We start from the raw sequence: 7,762 nt of genomic DNA on the forward strand, positions 1-7,762 counted from the left end.
GGAGAGGAACAAACCAGAGAGAGAAGGTGGAAGCCATTCACCTCTTCTTCCTCTCTCCCTGCCTGGCAGTCCTGCCCTGGGGGACTCAGAGGCCCACTTCTTGGAGGCAGTGTGGGGAAGTGCTCAAGGCCACATGGCTGGTGGGTAAAGGACAGCTGGGACCCAAAGCCAGGTCTTCCCATACTTGGCCTAGTATTCTCTCCACTGTCACTCCACCTTGTCCTCAGGGAAGTCTTCATGGAGGTGGTGGGATTTGAGTCTGGCTTAGAATCCTGAGTGCAATCTATGCAAGTGAGGACCATCAATTAATTTCCCTCCAGTACCTAAACACTGAAAAACAGCATTTCATCGGACTGGGTACATAATATATCATTCATTCCGCAACATGAAGATCACTGGTCTAGAAGTCGACAGACCTATGTCTTAGTTCTGGCGCTGCCGGATTACCTTGGGCACGTCACTTCTTTATGGGCCATTATTTGCTCACACATAACAGGGCAGAAGAATTCGATTAAAGGGGGCACAGCTGGATCTGCTCTTCTTAAAATCCCGGGTGCTCTTGTTGCTCACAAAACACGTGACCTCTTCACTGGTACACATCCCAACCAGATGCATAAAAACTGGCTGATTTTGCACCAAAATCCATCCTAAATGGGGCCAGCCAAGGATGCAGTCGTGGAGCATGAGGATTCGACAGGATCTGTGGGAAGGCGTACAGACAACTGGGGCAAACAGCTCTGAAAGATGAGAGTGCCGTGCCACACCAGCAGACAAGAACCAATGGGACGAGAAAACTCATTAGGGGACACGACTGGGTGGACTCTTGGTTCAGAATCCAAGAATGCCTTTCCTTTATGGCCTACTTTTAGGCTTGGAATAAAGAAATGTATTCGGGATGCCAACCGCAGATCTACTCCCTCTGTGGTTCGGGTGGAGTGTCTGGAATCAGCATTACTCATGTGGAAACATTTTGCTCTTTAATACCTCCAGAAGATCCTGGAACCGGCTGCAGCAGACCATGAAAGGAGGCAAGACAGAGCTGCCCTACTATTTGCTGAATCAAATGATTAATTTTCAAGGTGGATTAAAAGTTATATATGAGTTATTCATAAATCTGTGGGACTTTATTCCTTTGGGAGTTTTTATCTGTTTCTGCATGTTCTCAAATGCGTCTTTGGGAAATAAAAGAAGTTAACGAAGTGTCTTTAAAAATTACACAAGGCTCCCCAACTATTTACTGAACACTAACACCCTGTACTACCTGAAGCTTAATTCAATGGAGGAAAAATTTCTCCCTGCGCTCAAAAAGAGAAACTGATTGTTTTTACTGATCTGAAAGCTCTTAGTAGGTTTCATGTCTCAAGTGCTATTTTTTAATTGCACAAGCACTAGCAGGAAGTATAATAAAGTTTATATTAACCTGATGTTTTCTTTCTAATCATTTCCTCTATTTCCACCCTTTTGTCTACCCCTGTGCTATAATGATAGTGGGTGCTGGGAAGAGAATGCTTTACTACAGGACCATTTCTTTTACTCTTCACAACCATCATGTGAGACAGGTATCATTAGCCTCATTTTATTTACCAATGAGGAAACTGAGGCTTAAAATCATTAAGGTAACATAGCTAGAAAGTTGAGGAGTTGAGACTCAAATTTGGGTTGGGTCTGAAGCCAAAGCCAATGGTCACCTGTCCATCTGTCCATCCTTCCATCCCTCATCCATCCATCCATCCATTCGCCCATCTATCTTTCCATCATTACCAAATATTTACTGGCATTTATGTTATTCCTGGAACTATGTTAGTTATTAGAAATACAATAATGAGAAAACAAAAGATCTCATCATGGAATAAAGAGTCTAGTGAAGAGAACATATGCAAAAATTTTTTTTTGAGAGAGAGCACAAGCAGGGGAGAGGGACAGAGGGAGAGAGAGAGAGAGAGAGAGAGAGAGAGAGAGAGAATCTCAAGCAGGCTCCATACCCAGTTTGAAACCAGATGCGGGGCTTGATCCCATAAGCGTGAGATTATGACCTGAGCTGAAATCAAGAGTTGGACGCTCAACCGACTGAGCCACCTAGGCACCCCAGAGAACATTTTTAAGAAGAGGACAGATAAATATAAATTTTAACTTAGAAAGTACTACAAAGAAGAGATTTTAGTACTCCAAGAACATATGAAAGAGGGAGCTGACCTGGTTAATGGTGCATATCAGGTGGGCTAGGTTATAGACTATCTGTAGGAACAAATTAATCCTGAAACACAGCAGTTTAATACAATAGAGCTCGTTGCTAACCTAGAATACATGTTTTATAAGGGTCAGCAGAGTCCTCAGCCCTCTAGTTTCTCAAGGACCCAGGCTGACACAGCCTCTACCATTGTAGCTCCCCTCAGCCTCCAATGTCAGTGTAAGGGGAAAAGAAAAGTAAGGTGACCTCACTGGATGTTTTCAAGGCCAAACTCAGAAGGGACTCACCTCGCTCACATCCATTGATTGGAATCCAGTTGCCTGGCCCCAAGTGAACTGCAAAGGAGTCTGGGAAATGTCTAAGAAGAGAACCATGAAATGGAACTCCAGGGCACTGCTTCTCCTGTGAGAAGAAGGCTTCCTGTGATGGAAGGCTTCCCTGGGGAAAGAGTGACTGATATGTGAAGCAGGTATACTGCCTCCCGAGGAAGCACTGGGAGATACCTCAGTGGGGAGGGGTTTCCAGCCCTTCAAATCCCTCAGCTGTTTTGGTTTATTTGAGCTCAGGCAGGCTTTAACTAATCAGTCAGAACTTAGCACAGCAATTTGGTTTATATTTTCCATTGACCTAGTCTACTAAAGAAAGGCATTTATGAGTAGTGTTTACTGTGTGAAAGTTGCAGAATAAGGGTCTCCACAATAATATATGTGACATTGTTATTTCCCTCTGGATCTTCAATCTCATCAAAAAGATAAAACAAATGTATAGAAAGTTATTAAGGAATACAATACAGTATAGTTTATCGAAGGCATAAGCAACACAAAGTGTATTATCTCACATAGCAAGACAGCTGAGTGGTTGGAAGATTAGGAAGCCAGTGACTCATGGGTGTCATCAAGGACCAAATTCTTTATATCTTTCTGTTCTGCCATGCTTGGGGTTGGCTGTACCAACCCACTTCATACGTAAACATGGCAATATTAAGTGGAAGAAGAGACAGAAAATGTACATTTCTTTTTTGTATGTCCCTTTTTAAGAGTGAGGATCCTTCCTCCAGGTGCCCTCCCAGATTTCTTCCACACTGTATTATGTCAATGTCCATGCCCAGAATAAACACGGCCAAAAAGATCACAAAAAAGACACATCAATCATGATTTATTTCCCATGGGGGACTTGCTTCCACAGAATGAATAAAATCAAGATTCTTTTACAAAGAAGAAAGGGAATAGTAGTTATATGGCCCCACACAAACAGTGCCATGGAGATGATACTAAGTGCTCAGTGGGTGTTCAGGCATGTATTATAACAAGATAACCCATTGTGGTGTTATCTGAATAAGCCTGGCAAAACTTCATGAGGAAAGACCTGAGCATCAGAGAAGACTTTTCAGGCAAAGAGACAATGACCAGGAGAGAGGAACATCAACATAAGGGTTGATGGGCAATGAAACTGTCTGACCAGAGCAGGGAAGTCTATGGAGGCCTAAGGAAGGCTGAACATGGGGGAACTGGGCTTAGGGATAGTGAGGTGATCTCCACAGGCCCATCCCAAAGTACTTAACCCATCCTTCTCAGAATATTTCAGGATGACAAAATTATCTTCCATTGTTTCAAGTATTTTGAATTATTCTTTGTGGTTACCAAATGTGCCCAGCTCTCCTGGGGTTTCTATTTCCTTTTCACAATGACCTCTGTGATGATTAATATTATGTGTCAACTTAGCTAGGCTCTGGTGCCCATTTGTTTAGTCAAACACCAATCTAGATGTTGGTATTTTGTAGATGTGATTAACATTTAAGTCAGTAGACTTTGAGTAAAGTAGATCACCTTTATAATGTGGGTAGGCCTCATTCAATCAGTTGAAAGCCTTAAAAGACTGAGCTCCCCAAAGAGGAAAGAACTCTGCATCCACATCGCCTTTGGACTCAAGACTGCAACACTGACTCTTGCTGAAATTTCCAGTAGGCTTGCCTTGCAGATTTAAGACCTGACAGCCCCACAGTATTGTGAGGAAATTCCTTAACATAAATCTTGGTTTCTATATATGCATCCCATTGGTTCTATTTCTCTGGAGAACATTGACTAATATAGCACCTCTGATGACAACAATCTCCTATTTTGAAGACTAGCTTGGATTTTAGGCTCTTGTTTTAGCCCAGCAAGATCTTTGAGGAAACAACACGTGTTTTGCTTTCATTATGTGAATGCAGTTTGTTTGGTCAAAGGACTAGGAGGCTGGGGTGGCCAGCAGCATGGCCCCTACTGGGAGACAGAGTTCCTGAGAATTGGAGCTGCCTCTGCCTCTGCCTCAGGCTTCCTCAGGGTCTGAATTAAGCTTTTTTGGCCTCCATAGGCAGAAGTGAACATCCGTTTTTTTCAATGAGCAAAACAGGTTTGGGCAGACTAGTCCTGGGGATGGTCATTATGTTAGTGTCTTATGTGTAGTCAGCTAGGCGCCTCAATGAGAAAGACTCAAAATCATCTTGGAATACCCTAAATCCAATCCACGTGTTCTGTGTGCAATCTCCAGGGAAAATAAGACAGCTCTTGGATAAGAAATTGCATTGTCCTCTGTCTAAAGAAAGAAGTTATTCAGAAAAAATGGAGAGGATTTGAATAAAATTTACAAAAGGAGAATTCAGACAGACCCACCTGGGTGATGTGTTTCAAATGCTTCCTCAGGAAGTTGAGTATCTGTTTCTTGTGGCAGGAACATTCCTAGAGCAGAGACTGGTGCATCAGGTTATCAGAACTATACTCAGTCATCAAAGCAGCCCTGGGATGCTAGGACTCTGCAAATTACTTTTCTCCTTGATCAACAAGTAGGGGGTGCTGGAAGGAGATGCTGAAAGGTAGGAAGATCCCAGAAGACACTTGTTCTTTCCTTTTGCTTGCTGTTTTTGTGAGCATCATCTGGCCAATAGCCCTTCGTTCTGGTAATTGTAGTTGGTCCCAGACCAGCGTCTTTCCATATTCCCAGTACTAACTGCACACTGACCAAGGTGCCGGCTTTGGTTGGACAATGCCCTCTCCTCGGAAGTCTGAGCCCCAGCTCTGCAGGGCCCCTCTGACAACACCAACCTCTTCTCTTTGTATTCCTAGTCTTAGGAGATGACTGCTTCTTGCAATTCCTATCTCTGTGTTTAACCTGTTCCTTATATCAAATTCTCTCTGCTGAAATACCTGGGATGGTTTCTGCTTTTCTGTTTGGATCCTGACTGAAACAAATGCTTGATGATATGAGCCATTAATATTGTCTAAAAAAATTCCACATTATACACACACACACACACGCGCGCACACACACACACACACACACACGCACACTTTCCTGCTTATCATACATCTCTCTGACTAGAATTGGCTTCTCATGTAGGTTTTCTACAAAGATTTTCTTCAGCAAGTGTATAAAACACATATGGTCCACTTGAAAGTGACATTTTTCATTATACGTGAATATATTTGAATGTTGGTTTTCATACATCAGTCTCTAGCAACCTTGTTTCAGCTGTGGCCACAGATCCATTTCTGGGACATTGGTAACAGGTATCCTGCACTTGCCAAATGAGGGTCAGATCCTAAACTGCTTAATTCCAGCAGGGTGAGGACACCCTGACCAGCCAACCAGTCTCCTCTCTTACTCCTCCCTTGATTTTTCCCCATAGTGATGTCAAGCATGAACCTAGATTTCTTCTAATGGCAATGGCTAATATTGAGAGACAATGTCCCCTTTTTAAACACATTATATTCCTTTTTTTTAATTCTCCAAATAAAACTTCTCTGGAAACAATCTAAAAAGCCTTCAATATCAAGATATAAATGACCAATACAGCTAAACTACCTCATCTAAGAGAGTATTTTAATTTTACTTGCATTTCAATAAACCTTGAATTGGTTTAAGTCAGAGGGATCAAGCATTGATTTTAGAGTCTCGGAATTCACTGAGCTGAGTCCTGGAGAAGTTTTCAGTGAGAGGGAGTAGGAGAGAGGTGGGTCACACTCCAACTGCTCCTGAAAATCATGCACACAGATGCTTTCTTTAGCTATCCTTTAAGTTGGCACAGATATAAAGACACGTTCAATCCCACACAGTTCTCAACTGTCCTTTGCCAGACCATAGCTGATCTCCTTTTGGCCAAGGCCACGGTGGAGCACCCTGGGGGAGGCCACATGTTACCTATACATCTCATAACAGCCTCCTTTGTAAAGCTAAACAAATATTTGCTCCCAACCCACAGAGCTGATTCACAGGCCTGAGTTTCCACACGTATTGGTGTGTGTCTACTGCTCACAGCGGTGGCTGTGCCAACATCCTGGCTGGACCCCAGGGGCCAGCTGAGCCAGCAAGATGCAGTAGGCAGTCCCAGTGCCTCTTAGCAGCTGGATGCCCCCAGGCGTCCTCTGAGCTTCCAGACAACCCTGTGCAGAATGGTGCCTCCGGCTTTTACCTGGGGTTTGTTCTAGATGTTCTAATGCTCAACTCATAGGCAAGAAATGATGGCCCAACTCTAACTCACATCTTGAGAAACTGGATACAAGGGATATCACCAGAGCATGTATGGAATGATAACCTTAAGTAAGATGTAATAATAAGGCAAAGTTTAAAATGAATCTAATGGGAAATGACTGGAGAAAAGTAAAAAGGATCCATGCTAATGGGCCGCGGACTCTAGCCTGGGCCAGCCTTGCTACTCTGCGTCCTCGAATGTGAACAATTGGCTAAATCTTTTTAGATGGCCATCTCCTCATCTGCAAGATGATGGGGGCTGGCCGAGGGTTTTTTGGAAGCTTCCCCACATGTTCTCTGTATGCATTTGCTGTGGCTGCCATAACAAAGTGCCACAAATCAAGTGGCTTGAATGAAGGAATTCATTGTCTCCTAGTTTGGAGGTTGGAAGGCTGAGGTCAAGTTGTCAGCCTGAATTGGTTCCTTCTGTGCTGTGGGGCGGGGGGTGGGGGGGTGGGGGGGGTGGGGGGGTGGCAATCTGCTTCATGTCCTTCTCCCAGCTTCTGGTGGTTTGCTGGCGATTTTTGGTTTTCCCTGACTTGTAAATGCATCACCCCCATCCCTACCTTCATCTTCACACGACACTCTTCCTGTGTGCATGTCTATCTCTGTGTCCAAATTTTTCCTCTATAAGAAGACAGTCAGATCTGGTTAGGGCCCAACCCAGTGACCTCATCTTAACTTGATCATAGACAAAGACTCTGTTTCCAAATAAAGTCATCTCAGGAGTATGGAGGTTAGGACTCCAACATCTCTTTGGGTGATATATAATTCCACTCATAGCCCTCTGACCTGATTCTTGTGTGTGAGCCTTCTGGCTGTGATGAACCTGGCCTTCTCTCTGCAGCCAGCCTGTCACTGGTCTTCTGCTTTGCTGTAGGAAAGCTGGAGGATAGATGGATACATCTCCTAATGACCTCTTTCCAATTGTGTAACGTCAGGCAAGTCACTTTACCTCTCTGAGCACCCCCCCACCCCCGTTTCCTCATCTAAAAGATGGTAATAATAGGTTTGCTAAGAAAAGTCAGTGACCTAAAGCAAACAAGTATTTGGCTGGCACGCGGTAAA

The sequence above is a fragment of the Prionailurus bengalensis genome, chromosome A1 (assembly GCF_016509475.1).
Source record: "Prionailurus bengalensis isolate Pbe53 chromosome A1, Fcat_Pben_1.1_paternal_pri, whole genome shotgun sequence".
NCBI lineage: Eukaryota > Metazoa > Chordata > Mammalia > Carnivora > Felidae > Prionailurus > Prionailurus bengalensis.